Source organism: Mus musculus, chromosome 3 (genome assembly GCF_000001635.26).
Source record: "Mus musculus strain C57BL/6J chromosome 3, GRCm38.p6 C57BL/6J".
NCBI lineage: Eukaryota > Metazoa > Chordata > Mammalia > Rodentia > Muridae > Mus > Mus musculus.
Window position 1 is genome coordinate 29,763,755 of NC_000069.6, and position 14,456 is coordinate 29,778,210.

The 14,456-nt window shown below is 38.9% G+C and overlaps 1 long non-coding RNA gene across 1 annotated transcript in view; it reads right to left on the reverse strand.

The window, feature by feature from the left end:
- Positions 1-750: 750 nt before the first annotated feature.
- Positions 751-14,456, reverse strand: part of Gm33206 — a 128,723-nt gene continuing 115,017 nt past the window's right edge. The window contains exons 4-6 of the long non-coding RNA XR_880724.2: positions 9,646-9,807; positions 7,020-7,112; positions 751-819 (exon numbers count right to left, since the gene is read on the reverse strand). This is a non-coding gene — a long non-coding RNA (predicted gene, 33206). The remainder of the gene's footprint in view (positions 820-7,019; positions 7,113-9,645; positions 9,808-14,456) is intronic.

Consider the following 14,456-nt stretch of genomic DNA (forward strand, 5'->3'; position numbering starts at 1 on the left):
TATGTTTAAATCTTTTAAGTAACAAGTAAAAGATAAATAAATAATGAAATTATATTTTATCAAATGTGAGTGATCCACAAACTGAATGAGCAAAGTGAGAGTGTAAGTCTATCTACCTTCCTTCACTGAAGTTTTTGGGGCAGAAAGCACCCAATCTCTATCAACTCATGTGGATTAAGCATGGCAAATCAAATATTTCAAGTGTTTCATTGCAAACTCTAGCATTTTGAATGCTGTAAATGAGAATAAGTTAATTAAATTATATAACTAATATTGGGAGAAAAGAGGACAAATAGAATTATCTTCATTCCATCATCATCAGTACTGGAGAGCCAACAGGATAGACATTGCCATGGTATGTAACAACACATGCTCTTTGCAAACTCTTCCTATATCACAAGACCCATTGAACAGTGATGACTCATTGACTCTTCTATCAGATAGAGAAAATAAATGACACAACATATGACTCATATGTGAATCTAAAACCATAGGTTTCACAAGAGTGGTTATCAAAGGCTTAGAGAGGAAACAGAACCGGGAAATGTTGGTCATAGGACAGATACAGGTAGGTTCCGTACGGAACCATTTTCAGGTTTGCTGTGAGCAACAAACAGTAGCTGCCATGTGCTATTGACAAAAATGAGGGTAGGTTTTAATTACATATCTCAAACATCCTGGTTTACACAGTATGTGACAAATTGTTTGGGTGAGGGGTTTTTCTTTGTGTGTTTGGGTGAGTAGTTTTACCTTTGTGTGTCTGTGTTTGTTTGCTTGTTGTTTTTTTCTCCTTGTAAATCCATCAATTTTTCCTGCTGCCTGGAATTAAAACAAACAAACAAAAGATATTTCAGTACCTCTCCTAGTATTAAAATTGAAAGAAAATTTGGTCAGAGGTTCAGTGTTTCAAATTGAGTCTTGATTTCTGACCTTACTGGTTATCTAAATCTATACAATGCTTTAGTCTGCAAGCTTTAGTTTTTTCCAAGAGAAAATTAAAACCACTGTAACCCACATCACAGGGGTGTTTGGGAGCATTAAATGAGATAATCCATGTGTGAAATATCATTATGTAAAGACTCTATAAACTAGGGGTTATAAATGGTAGGTCCTTGGCCAAATCTAGCCACAAATGTGTTTGAATTGGCTGCAGAATATGCCTTCCATGCTGTTATAAAATAATTTTAATTAGTTGCCAACTTTCAAAGATTGGAGAATTCCATGTACTATATGGATATTGAGTTTTCCTTAACATGTATTAGATGGTAGTCCGGGGCCATATTTTTATGGAAAAACCAACTAAATATGAGCATCCTCCTCATGTTATAAGGGTTCTAATCTCACATTGACAGTGCCTCCTATCACCATCACCCTATAATATTCCCCTGGCATGGATAGGAAAGTCCTCACGCCTGTTTCTCTGTACTCATCGGTACCTTAACTGTATGCTGTTGGCACACATTGAAGCACCAGAATATTAAGGAAAGCACTGCTCTTCCTGCCTCCCTATCCACTTTTGAGAAACTATATAAAGTACTCCCTAATGTAAGTTACTTTTTTCTATCACTATGATAGAATAATTTGACCAAAGCAGCTTAAAGGAGGAAGAGTTTGTTTGGGCTCCCAGTTTTAGGACACAGTCCTAAGAAAGATATGAGGGCAGGTGCTTCAGGCAACTTGGTCACACTGTATCTGTAGCCAAGAAGCAGAGAATACTGAATGCTACTGTCCAGCTCTCCTGCTTGCCTTCAATGCAATCCAGAAGCCACACTAAGAGAATGGTGCCATCCTAATCAATTAACCCAATCAATGTAGTCCCCAACAGGCCTGTGCAGGAGCTAACCTAAACTAAAGAATCAAGGATAGTCCTTAAGGTTTGTCTTCTGGATTCTTTCAGATCCCTCCGAAGTTGACAATCAACATTATCCATCTCACTCTTTGATCTGAATTACTGCTGAGCCAGCACAGTAAAATATTTGTGGAGAGACTGGGAAATGAGTGAGCCCAGGGCAGTGCTGTATGTGGGACCTAGCAGACAGACCTAGGTGGCCCTTTGTCTTAACTTTTGTTCTCTTCATATGGAAGCTATCTCAAAGGAGAAAAAAACATTGTTGATCCATGACATATTCATTTAATGTAACATTTCAAAATGTTTTCCTTTATGTTCTCAGACAAGATATAGCACGAATTGTGAACTCAAGTGTATTCATAAAAATGGTGGACATTGCAACCCTGAGGATGGAAGCTGCAGCTGTGGCCTTGGGTGGGCTGGGGATTACTGGGAGAAAGTTGATGGTCCCTTTAGTCCTCACACATTACACTTAGAGCTTGCTGTGATGGGGCAATGAGTATAGTCCTGTGAAACGACTGTTTTCCAATAACTTGTTAATAATTGCAATCACATTTCCAATAAAATTATACAAATATTGATCATTAGCTAGTTTTTAGAACATCACAGAAAAACTCTGAGGCCTCTTAAGAAACTGAAATAGTATCAATGGGAACAAATTCCCCTAAGACTCAATTCTATTTTTTACCCTAAAGCCCAAAGTCATTGTGGACATCAAGTCAGATGAGCTTCAAGATTCCAAGCAGGGGACTGAGGAAACCCACACATACTGAGGACTTGATAAATGGTCAGAATATGCCAGTCTTTGGGAGATGAGCAGGCTTGTGTCCTGGGGTTGCTGGCTCCTGCCTTTAATCTTAGCACTATGGATACTAAAGAGCAGCTGGGATTCAGGTCTAGCCTTGGCTACAAGCAAATCAGAACTATGAAATGGCTATCTCCTTTATTATTTGCATTTTAAGGGCTTTTCTTGTTATTGCTTATTTGTTCTTCCAAATGCATGTTCTAATCAATTCTCCAGGGAAAACATATTTCATGTTTTTGCCTTATTGTACTTTATGTTTACTTCAGGGGGAATTGCATTGTTAGGTTAACTTGTTATATTCAAGGACAACAGAGTCCACCTTTTGTTATACATTTTACTCTTTACCAACTAGGATGCTAGCTTCAACATTCACATTAAGATATTCAAGTCAAGGGCTGGTGAGACGGCTCAGTGGGTAAGAGCACCCGACTGCTCTTCCAAAGGTCCAGAGTTCAAATCCCAGCAACCACATGGTGGCTCACAACCATCCGTAACGAGATCTGACTCCCTCTTCTGGAGTGTCTGATGATAGCTACAGTGTACTTACATATAATAAATAAATAAATCTTTAAAAAAAAAGATATTCAAGTCAAAGAGCAAACAATCAATTTGCAGTATTCCTCTATATTTTACTGAATTTATTACAAGGCTTTTTCCTAATCTATAAAGTTAATAATATGGACCATCTCTTTAGCCTGATAGCATATGTGACATAATATTAATGAATTTCTAATAGTGAGTCACCTCACATTCCAAGAATACCGTGTGACCATGATTAGCTATTTCAAAAAGTGCTATTGGATTCTATATAGTTATGTATTTTATGATTTTGGCATTAGTATCCAAGAAGGAAAGGGAGTTGCTTTTATGCAAACTTTTCTGGGTTTTAAAAATATTATTCCATGCACCCAGTAAGTAGTATTTGAAAATTTCCATCCTCTTTCAATGTTTTGGAGTACTCTAAGTCTATATAGTGAACTGAAGTTTGTAGACTCCCTGTGAACTTGTGAATAGCGAGTTCCTTTCCTTTCTGCTATACTCTTAGTCAAATGCGAGAGCTGTTTCACCTCACTGGCCTTATTAGGTTTCCTGCATGTAATTAGGATGGTTTTGGAATGTTGTTCTCTGTAGCATTTTCCATTTCATTTCATTTTGAAATTTTATTTATATTAAAGTTTTCATATTTGCAAATTGGATGGTCATTTTCTTCACCTTTTAAAAACATTTCAGTGTGTGTGTGTGTGTGTGTGTGTGTGTGTGTGTGTGTGTGTGTGGTGTTTTGCCTGCATGTATGTCTGTACACTGGAGAGTAGAAGAGAGAATTGGATCCCCTATTACTCGAGTTACAGACAGTTTGAGCTGCCATGTAGCTCCTGGGATCTAATCCTCAATCCCCTGCAAGAGCACTGCTTGTTGCTAACCATTAAGCCATCTCTTTAACGTTCTTAAGGCATTTTTGCCAATGGCTGGCTCAACAGCCCCAGTTTCATTTGAAGGCACAGCAGGCAGAGAGATGCCCATGAACCAGCAATGGGTCTGTTAAAGCAAGGCCTGTTTTCCCAGATGACTTTCAGAGATACTAGATGAAGATGCTGCTTATAGTCCATATTAGCCATGACTTGACCCTGAAAGATCTGCCTTTACCTTCTCTTTCAATTTTTTTCTCATATTGCTGCTATTCAATATTTTCAGCCAGCATTGTAAAAAAAAAAAAAAAAAGAAACATAGACAATAACTTGGCACCTGAAAGTCCTGACTGGCAGTGTCACTCATAGATTAACATGTGAGACTCCAGACTCCAGAATTTGTCCTAGACTACCTATTCCTGCCAGCTTTACCATCTGCATTGTGGTATTGATAAATTTTGTCATGAGGACTAAATAAGAAAGCATGTGTAAGCATTGAGAGAAGAGTTGAACTGCAAAATCTTGGTGGATATCATTTACTTAGAATGCAAAGGTTTTTCTCAGAGTGTCTGAAATGATATTGACCGTGGTCCTAATAGTTCAACCTTAAAGAAAGGAATGGACATCAGCAGGCATTGGGGGATTCAGACTCTAGTAAGCAATCCGATGTTTTATGGCTGAGAATGAAAAATCAGACATTTTGTGTTCTTTGTTTGCTTCCTTGGTTTTGTTTTCAGACTTGAAATGGGAAGTAAAGGAGGGGAAAAGTATTTATTTGGAACCCATGTCTTTTACATTATAGGCTTATTAAGGAGTCCTTTAGGTTAAAAAAAAATCACCAAGATGAAATAACCAAGACGTGTGGGCGTAATGCTGTTCATCAGGAAAAAGGCACCGGCCTAGGCGTTCAGGTGGGTTGGTAGAGTGATGAGTCAGAGTCTTAGTCACTGTCCTGTTGCTAGTCTATTGTACTCTCAGGAAAGCAGCCGGAGGGAGGCTTGTTCTGGCAGACCTTTGACCTTGTGGCCATTGTGGTGTGAAGGAGTGGCTCAATCTAAGGTGGGGAGCCCCTCAGGCAGAAGGAGCTATCCAGAGGCAGAACAAGGACAGGAACTGACCATGCTACAAGCCCTCAAGACCTGTCTCTGGGGATGTACTTCCTCTAGCAAGGCCCCACCTCCTACAGGTGCTGTTGTGGCCCTGAAGAGTACCATTCTCTGGGTGGCAAGTGGTAATTTGCATGAGGTTATGATAGGGAAGAGTCCCCATTCAAACCACACCACCTAGGATTTGAAAATTAACCAGACTAGGGGCAGAATAGAGGTTCACAAACAAAACAACACTCAGGGATAACAGTTCACTGTAAAGGTGACTGAAATATTAACGACGAGGACATAAAACATGTGTCTAAATTTCAAGACTGAGAAAATTGAAAACAAATACAAAGTTGTCTTAGTTAGGGTTTTACTGCTGTGAACAGGCACCATGGCCAAGGTAACTCTTAAAAGAACAACATTTAATTGGTGTTGCCTTACAGGTTCAGAGGTTCAGTCCAGTATCATCAAGGCAGGAGCATGGTAGCATCTAGGTAGGCATGGTGTGGGCAGAGCTGAGAGTTCTACATCTTCATCTGAAGGTTGCTAGTGGAAGACTCCCTTCCAGGCAGCTAGGACTAAAGTATTCAAACCAATGCCCACAGTAGCACACTTCCTCCAACAAGGCCACACCTCCAAAAAGTGCCACTCCCTGAACCAAACATATTCAAACCATGACAAATGTCACTTAGCAAAATGGAAATACCTACCAATGCAACTTTATCCCTTAGTGTATATGTATGTGTGTGTGTGTGTGTGTGTGTGTATGTATATAGATATATGTATATGTATATATATATATATGTGTGTGTGTGTGTGTGTGTGTATGTATGTATATATATATATACATATATATATATATATATGTGTGTGTGTGTGTGTGTGTGTACGCATATACATTCTTTCTCTAACATATATAATGACTAAGATAGAAATTCAACCACAGTTCTTTTTACTTAACAGTTACAATGAGATCAGTAAAGGGGACATATACATTGTTTAATTTCTTCTGTATTTCCTGGTTTTCCACTGCCCCGTGACTTTTTAGAATTATTCTAAGTAACTCCACATACTTTGGAAAAGTTCCACATATGTTAAAATAGTTCACTCTGCATGCCTAGAAAGGGGATGGGAAAGAAAGGTAGGGGGGAGCTAAGGGAAATATAAATAATTGCCAGGTGAGTAAATTTCATACAATAGATGAGGAGCGACTACAAGACAGAGAAAACTCAAGGAAGGAAGGAAGTCAAGTCTAGCTCCTGATACTCCAATGCGAGCATCTCTACAGGAAGATGAATTCATTCTACATAGAAGTGCATTGGATTTGTATACACAGCCCAAGGAGGCAAAATAAGTATTTCCTTAAACGTTCAGCCACAAAAAATATTTACCTTCCCCAAACCTGGAGGTAAGACATAGTGTTCTGGACATACTAAGATAACTCTATTTTCTACTTGAGGGGAAATCCAAGGAAATACTTCAAAGACTAAATCCCACTGACTGTAAAGCCTAATGTCCCCATAAAATGCCAACATGCCAACTTACTGTTTATATAATGTTATATATATATATATATATATATATATATATATATGTCTTCATCATTCTCTTTTCCCTTCATTTTCTTCCTCTCCTGTTTCCTTCCTGCTCAGTCCCTGAGAGTCCCCTCACAGGACTTCAAATAAAAGTCCATGAAAATCACTTTTCATACACAGTGCCTTATTTGTTTAAGGAATTTAATTCAATATTAGTATCACTAGATTTAGCTGGAGTCAGATGTTTAAAGATTGCTATTTAGGTTTTAAATGTCTTAATTTCTGTCTTTTTTTTGTGCGATAAAGTAATTGAGAGGAGAAAGTGCTTACCTTGCCTTGTAGTCAAGAGGAGATGCTGTCTATCCCAGCTGGGACTTGGGATGAGGCCGTTAAGGAGCAGGAGGCTGGTTGCTCACATTGCATCTACAGTCAGGAAGCACAGAGTGAACAGAAAGTGGAACCAGGCGATAAAGCCTCAAGACCTAACGCAGTGTTCTTCCAGTAGGCTCCCACTGGACCAGCTTTAGACCAAGTATTCAAATAAGTGAGCTTATTGGGTATAGGGGGCTTGCAGCACTATCTTTGGCCATCTATAGTACACCAAAGCAAAATGACCTTATGAAAATATTTCAGATCTTCTCATGGGATTTACTAGTTTCAGACAACAACATCAACTCATTTGTAATTAATCTCTTGTTTGATTTCCCATACTCCTGTTTCTTTCATTTGGTCTAATTTTTAGGCTTGATAAACACATGAACTAAAAAATATCCTTTAATTTTTCTTTCCATTTTGTTTTCTAAGTTAAAGATAACACTTTGACATTTCAATCTTCTAGAATGTCCTTCTGAATTTAATGGTTTTAATTGTGTTCATATCTGTGACTGCCAGAATGGAGTCAGTTGTAACTTAGTAAGTGGGCAGTGTGTTTGCCCATCAGGTTTCTATGGCAACTCTTGTGAACAAGGTAAAGCCAGGGTGTTTTAAAGCACACATGTCTATGAGAATTCTCTGTAAGCATGGAGTCTTCTGATCTATTCGTAAACATGAAGAAACCTAAGTCAAAATTTGTCACTTAAGCTCTCAATTTATATACATTATACCAGGAGGAATATATTCAGGGTCTGGTATAATCAGACTCTTCTATTGTTCATACTATTTGGTCAAAAATATTGTTCTCTCATGAAATTGCTTAATATCTCAAAATGAAAGCTGTACGCTAATATAAGCAAGGATTGCACCTCTGAGCAAGAATAAATATTTCATGAAATGTCTAGTTCAGGACTGTGACATAAATGCCTGGCTTTGTGGTGTTGAAACAGATCAGAGGAGATCATGTAAATATTTAAAGACAGGGATCGGACATTTATTGCTACAGTAGCCACAGCTATGAATGTGTATGAAACATGAAAGTGAAAATAAGGGCTAATCAGCTTGATATAAAATATTACAAAGTCTTAAAAAGACTGGGCCAGTGAAAATGCTCCCAGATATCTGTGAGCATCTCTGTGCTCACTTGCAATACAGACTTCTATGTAGCATTATAACAACCATGGTGAGGGTGTCAGGGACATTACAGGGACAGTGGTCACTTAGTTCTATATGAGGAATCAAAATTCCTGTATATGAAATTTCAAATAGTCATTCTGTATTTTGAGATATCACCACAGCTTACCATTGCTTTATCATTTGTTCCTATTTTGTTCAAGTATTATTTGATGGCTCAATAAGATAGAAACTACTATCTGCCTATTTCTGTGTTAAATTCTAGAAACACAGTGGAAGACATAGTATATGCACTGTTCTAGAGAGGAAAACAATACATTACATGCTAATAGAAATACTAACACATGATCTGATTCCTTAAGATTTTTAAGAGAAGATTGCTTACATTCTAGAAAATTATAAACTACTATCAGAATAATTAAGTGTTGAAAAATGTGTGTCCAAGCAGCCAGGCACTGATCCCTACTTCTGAGAATTCCCAATATGTCCTCTCCTTCTGACCAGAAAACCTCCATTTGATCACTTTGTCATCTTTACTTGAATCTTGAAAAAAATATCTGTTTAATCTGAATTCACATAGTCCCTCAGATGTTTGATCTTTACCAAACCTGAGGTCAACACAGAATATTCTATTGTCCATTTAGGAGAGTATCTAAAGAACTCTTGCATTCATAATAATACAAGAGGCTAATATTTCTAATATTTCAGTATTTTACTAACCCCTGAATGTCCACCTGGAATGTTTGGGGATAATTGCCATCAACGTTATGACTGTGACGGAGAAAGTTCTTGCCACCCAATCATAGGAAAATACCTCTGCACCTGCCCCCCCCCCACACACACACACAGAGGACAGGAGCCAGATGTGAAACAGGTATGACCAAAGAGCAAAAAGACCCAAGGATAATCTACAGACATCTCACTACTAAAAATGTCGCTCTCTAAAGGTAAATTGCCCAGTATTGCTTCCATTTGTCTTCAGTTTGAGGAATCACAGTTTGTAGCCATTACACCATAGACATTCCATACCAATACTTTGATTCACAAAATTCCTCAAAGAAACACACTGAGCATTAAGGTAACTCCAAAAAGTATTAGACTAAAAATAGACTATATCATAATCCAGGTAGTATTCTTAATATCCAAGATCCCATAAAAATCCTCAAAAATTAATATTTATACTTTATTTTCCTTCCCATTCAAAGAGAGAATGAACTAGAATATGAAGCTCTGATGATTTAACAACTATCCAAAGTAGACAGAAGGGTGGATCCAGTCAGTTGGTGACTAATCCCCCACAGTGTGACGTGACACTTGCTTGCTAGATCAAAGGTTTGAAATCATTCATCTCAGACTCAGGGTGCCAAGCCTACCTCAGATAAGACCCTACAGAGAGTGTTTAGTCTCAGAATTGACTTTGCTTATCTCCAAAGGAATAGGATTGAATTACCTGTTGTGTAGATCCCTTCCTGCAATAGTTGTCTATGAACTTGTGGTCTTGGTAGTGGTGAGAAAGCCACGCTAGCCTTCCGGGATTGAGAAGATTTCTATTCCCCCAACATCACGCCACAATCCAGCTATCTTCTGAACCATATCAATGTCAGTGGCTTCCCTGAAATACAAGACAGGATTCTAAAAGCATTGCCTTCATTTAACTCATACTGTGGCCCCAAGGAGTTGTTTGTGTTCCAACTCCTGTTTGATAAAGTAGGAAACTGAGGACCTGAGTTCATAGAGAATAGATAGATAGATAGATAGATAGATAGATAGATAGATAGATAGATAGATAGATAGATAGATAGATATTGGATTGTATAACAGAAAATGCCCACCACTGCAAAAGTTTCTAATACATGGTACTTGCAATGGTTTAAAAGTAACCTGCAGAGCCATAAAGATGGCTTAGTTGGTAAAAAGCAATTGTAGTACAAGTCTGACAACCTAAGATCTATTCCCGGATGCAAGTCAAAATACAGATACCAAGTGTGTACCTTCAATCCCAACACTCTAACAGGAAATGGGAGGTAGACAATGGAGAATCACCTGGAAGCTTATGGCCAGCTAATCTGACCTTAAAATGTCACAAACAACAGAATGAACCTTGCTTCAGAAAGAAGTGCAAAGGCAAAGACCAATTCTTAAAAGTTCTCCTGTGACCTTCACACATGCTGTGGGCCACCCTTAAACATGAATACACACAGGCAGTGATAATAATAACAGGACAAGAAAGATGGCACAATGGGTAAAGGCAATTGCTGTCGATCCTCACAAGTTGGGTTTGGTTCCTAGTCCTACAGAGTGGAAGGTGAGGACAAAGTCTGTTCAGTTGATCTCTGATCTTAAGCCATTCATCTCCTGTCCCCCAAACACACACAGGCAACGTGCACATACAGGGAGCAGGGAACATAAATAAATTAAAATGTAATCTAAAAAATCAAGGCTACAAAATAATACTAAGTACTTAACCATGAGAACTTGTGGTGGTTAGGACTCAAGGTAACAACTCACATTGCTTTCTGTGGCCTAAGCGCTGTGAGACACTCAGAGCTGCTTGCCACATGTGATAAAATGATGACAAGACATGAGTCAGATGTGGTACTGTATCTGTTCTCCACAGGAACCTCGAGAGACCTTCTTGCCTGGTACTCTTGGGGCACCCAGCCTGTACAGATGTACTACAAGGTCTTTTATTTGCATTTTTATTTTCAATTAGTTACAGTTCATCTGCAATATTAACTGTGAGCAGCTGTGTCTATGCTGTCGCCATAAAGATAAAAGACCTCATTTTAACTTAACTCTGGTAAAGGACCTATTAAACAGCCATACTATTAATTCATAAAAGAATGTAACAACTTTTTATTGGGTCATTCACCCCTCCTCTTGGTAAATTAACATTTGCAGACATTCAAACAGATGGCTTAAATACACACAGTTATTAACATGAAAATGTGGTATTTTTATAAATTAAAATCAGATTCTCCACTTCTCAGAAGCGATCCTAACTAATAACTCTTTTGAGCAAAAAGAAAAAAAAAAAAACTGTGGTCTTACCACCCAACTACATAATCTTGCAAGACTTTGGGTAGAGCTAGTGTGTTGGGCTCACTTTGGAAAGATGTTTTTAAAAAAAAAAAATGTTCCACCGAGCCTAAAATTTAGAGAACAAACTCATCTTTATTAATCTTCATTACATCTGCTTATTTTTTGTGTATGCATGCATGAGCATTGCGGTATAATGGGCATGCATATTGAGATGAAAGGACAACTTTCAGGAGTTCTGAGGCTCAAACGGAGGTAATCAGACCCAGCAAGAGGAGCCTTTACGATCTCAACCATCTCATTGACCTCAAATGCATTTGTAGGCAGCATTTACTTGTGCTGCTGGCCTAGTGTCCTCCTGAAAGAATACTTTACTCCTTCTGTTCAATGAGGAGCCATCAGCCAAACAGTTACTTCAAGAGTTCGTCTATATTCCTATTTCATATTTAAAATCTAATAGAGCAAGGCAAGAAAGCTAAAGTGTGTTTTCATCTGCTTTCATAATACAAGTAAAAAGAAATCAAAATGAAGAGTAGTAACACCCCCCCCCCCTTCAGGAAGAACTTGTAAAGCGTCTAAGAGTTGGTTCATAGAGTACACAAGTATGTTTTTCACAAGCCTGAAGTTCGGAGGTCGATCCCCAGTACCTACACATGGTGGAAGTGTGACCATCAAGTGGCCATCTAACTGCCACAGGCTGACTATGGCACATGGGCAATCACATTACACACATATAATTCACCTGCACACATACATACACACACACACACACACACACACTCACACACAATAATGAATAAAATAAAGGATAATTTATGAGGGATCAATCGTTAACCTACTGTGGGAGAGATTGGAGCAATAAAGACTTATTAAAGAAAAATATCCCCACAGACTCAAAATTCTCTCTAGTACCACATCTTCATGTTTTAGTTGGTAGTTCCACATTTTCCCACTTTCTAGATTTCAGCTCCTTATTTAAGCTTTCTGGATATGCTCAATGTTTTTGCTTTCACATAGCTAGACGAAAGAAAAAGAAGCCTTAGATGAGCAAAAACGCAGCTCTGTCCCTTTGCAGGCGTAGGATAGTTAGAAACAGTCACAGATCACAGCAAACCCGTTCATTTCTCTCCAGAAGGAGAGAGCTTCTCTCATGGTCTTGCCCACATTATAGGTATTTGCTGAAAGCAAATGAGGTAATGTGTTAACAACCTGCTTTTAAAAATTATTTCTTTTATATTTTGAGATTATAATGTAATTACATCATTTCCCACTTCAATTCCTCCCTCCAATACTTCCCAGATACCAACCGACTCTTTCAAATTCCCACTTTTATTCTGCAGACCAGGGAGATTGCTATAATAACGAAGTTAGTGTGTCTAGCACTTAAATACCTCTAAGCTGTGTTCTGCTTTAGGAAGCATGAATCTTTTTCCTTTCATGGGCTGAGCAGCGTTTGCTCCTTGCCCTCCGTCCTGCAGAAAATGGATGTGTTCAGTCTGTGCTCACTCTCTCCTGGACAACAGACTAAGAGCTCACAATTGGCTGCTGTGCGTTGTCTTTTCTCTTAAATAGATTTTGTAACACCCACTGCCCCAACACCCCAACTATGCTACTCTTGGTGGGCACAATACAATTCAACTTACAGATTCTTTGAGTCCTTTTAGCACGTACAGAACACCAGACACACTGGGGATGTATGGCCCCTTTGACATATTTTAAGAGACAAGAGTCGAATATAAAGCCATTTCACTTTCAACAACACAAGCACACAAAATCATGTTTTTAACCTAAAGAAAAACCTCCCACATTGTACATTTCGGGGTGAGCGCTGGCTTTTTCTGACCCCCAGGCAGCTAATCCATTTCTGTGTCCCGCACAATGCGACTGCTGTAAATGTTATGGAGTAATCAGTTTCTGAGAAGGCACTGTAGAAATGGAAGTTGCTATCCTCACTTTCCTCTTTCCAATTTTCTCAATAACTTCCTCCTCGCTCCCCGCCCTGCTGTTTCCCACTGAGGGACTTTTCTTGCTTTCATTACATAACATGCTAGAATAGGGGAAAGATGCCATAGAAGAAAACAGATTTTTTTTCTCCTAGACTCTCATTATCTCGTTCAGGTCCAAGACTGTATTTTATAGAATGCTTGAGTTGTTTGGGTTTTTCCTTCTTCCCCTACAGAACGTAAGGCAGGCCACTACCTGACTTCCTGTTGTGTTAACTCCCATAGGGAGCTTGCTCTAACCCTGTTGATGGCAGCTGCACCTGTCCCAGGAGAAGAATGGGCCCAACCTGTGAGAAGAATGGCTTGGCTCCTCATCAGCCAAAGACCCACAGCTCCTCAGAAAGTGAGTCAAATTTGGGTGCAGCTCCTCTCGGCTTATCACCTTAACTCAGGCAGGTAAAGAAACTCTCCCCATTCCATCCCAAGAGCATCAGGAATTGAGAAGGTGACACTCGGGTTTATCACCTGCACGCCCAATTCTCCTCCAGCCGAACCTTGTGAACTTCCTTTTCTCGAAGTCCACACTCAAAAAAAAGAGTGTTTGTTCAGAATCTGAACCACAGTAACATTTGAGCTAATAAAAGGAGCTTTGTAGAAAATATGCGCAGGAGGTATTTGAACTTGGAAGGAATAACTGCTTCGTAGCGCAGGCTGGACTGCTTTGAAATATTCACACCTATTCACCGAAAACCTCAGTGCCCGTAAGTAGCTGGATACTCTTTAGAAATGGTTAGAATTTCGTCTATTTATTTTCAGAATCTACTTCCCAGTAACGCTGCTGCAGACTTTAAATATATTGTATTTTGGACATGGCCTTTAACGCGAGAGAATATTAAGTCTTTGGCCTCAGGGAAAAGGCTCAGAATAAAAACACGACGTGTAAGAGAACAATGAGTCAGGAGAATGTTTAGTGATGTTTTCTGTTTCTAGCCAGCATGCAGGGAAAACATGGGCAGAGCTGAGAGAGGCCAAGGCATAGCAAACTCTGTGGATGCTCCATTTCCCATAATTCAGGAATGGGTTGAAATAACCTTAAAAATCAAATTACTCATCATTTCAAACAGCTCATAGTCATAAATGTAAGATGGGTCAATTTTGTTTTGGCTCTCAAGGATTTTTATATAAGCATTCTTTGTTGTTGTTGTTGTTGAGACAGGGTTTCTCTGTGTAGTCCTGGCTGTCCTGGAACTCACTCTGTAGACCAGACTGGCCTAGAACT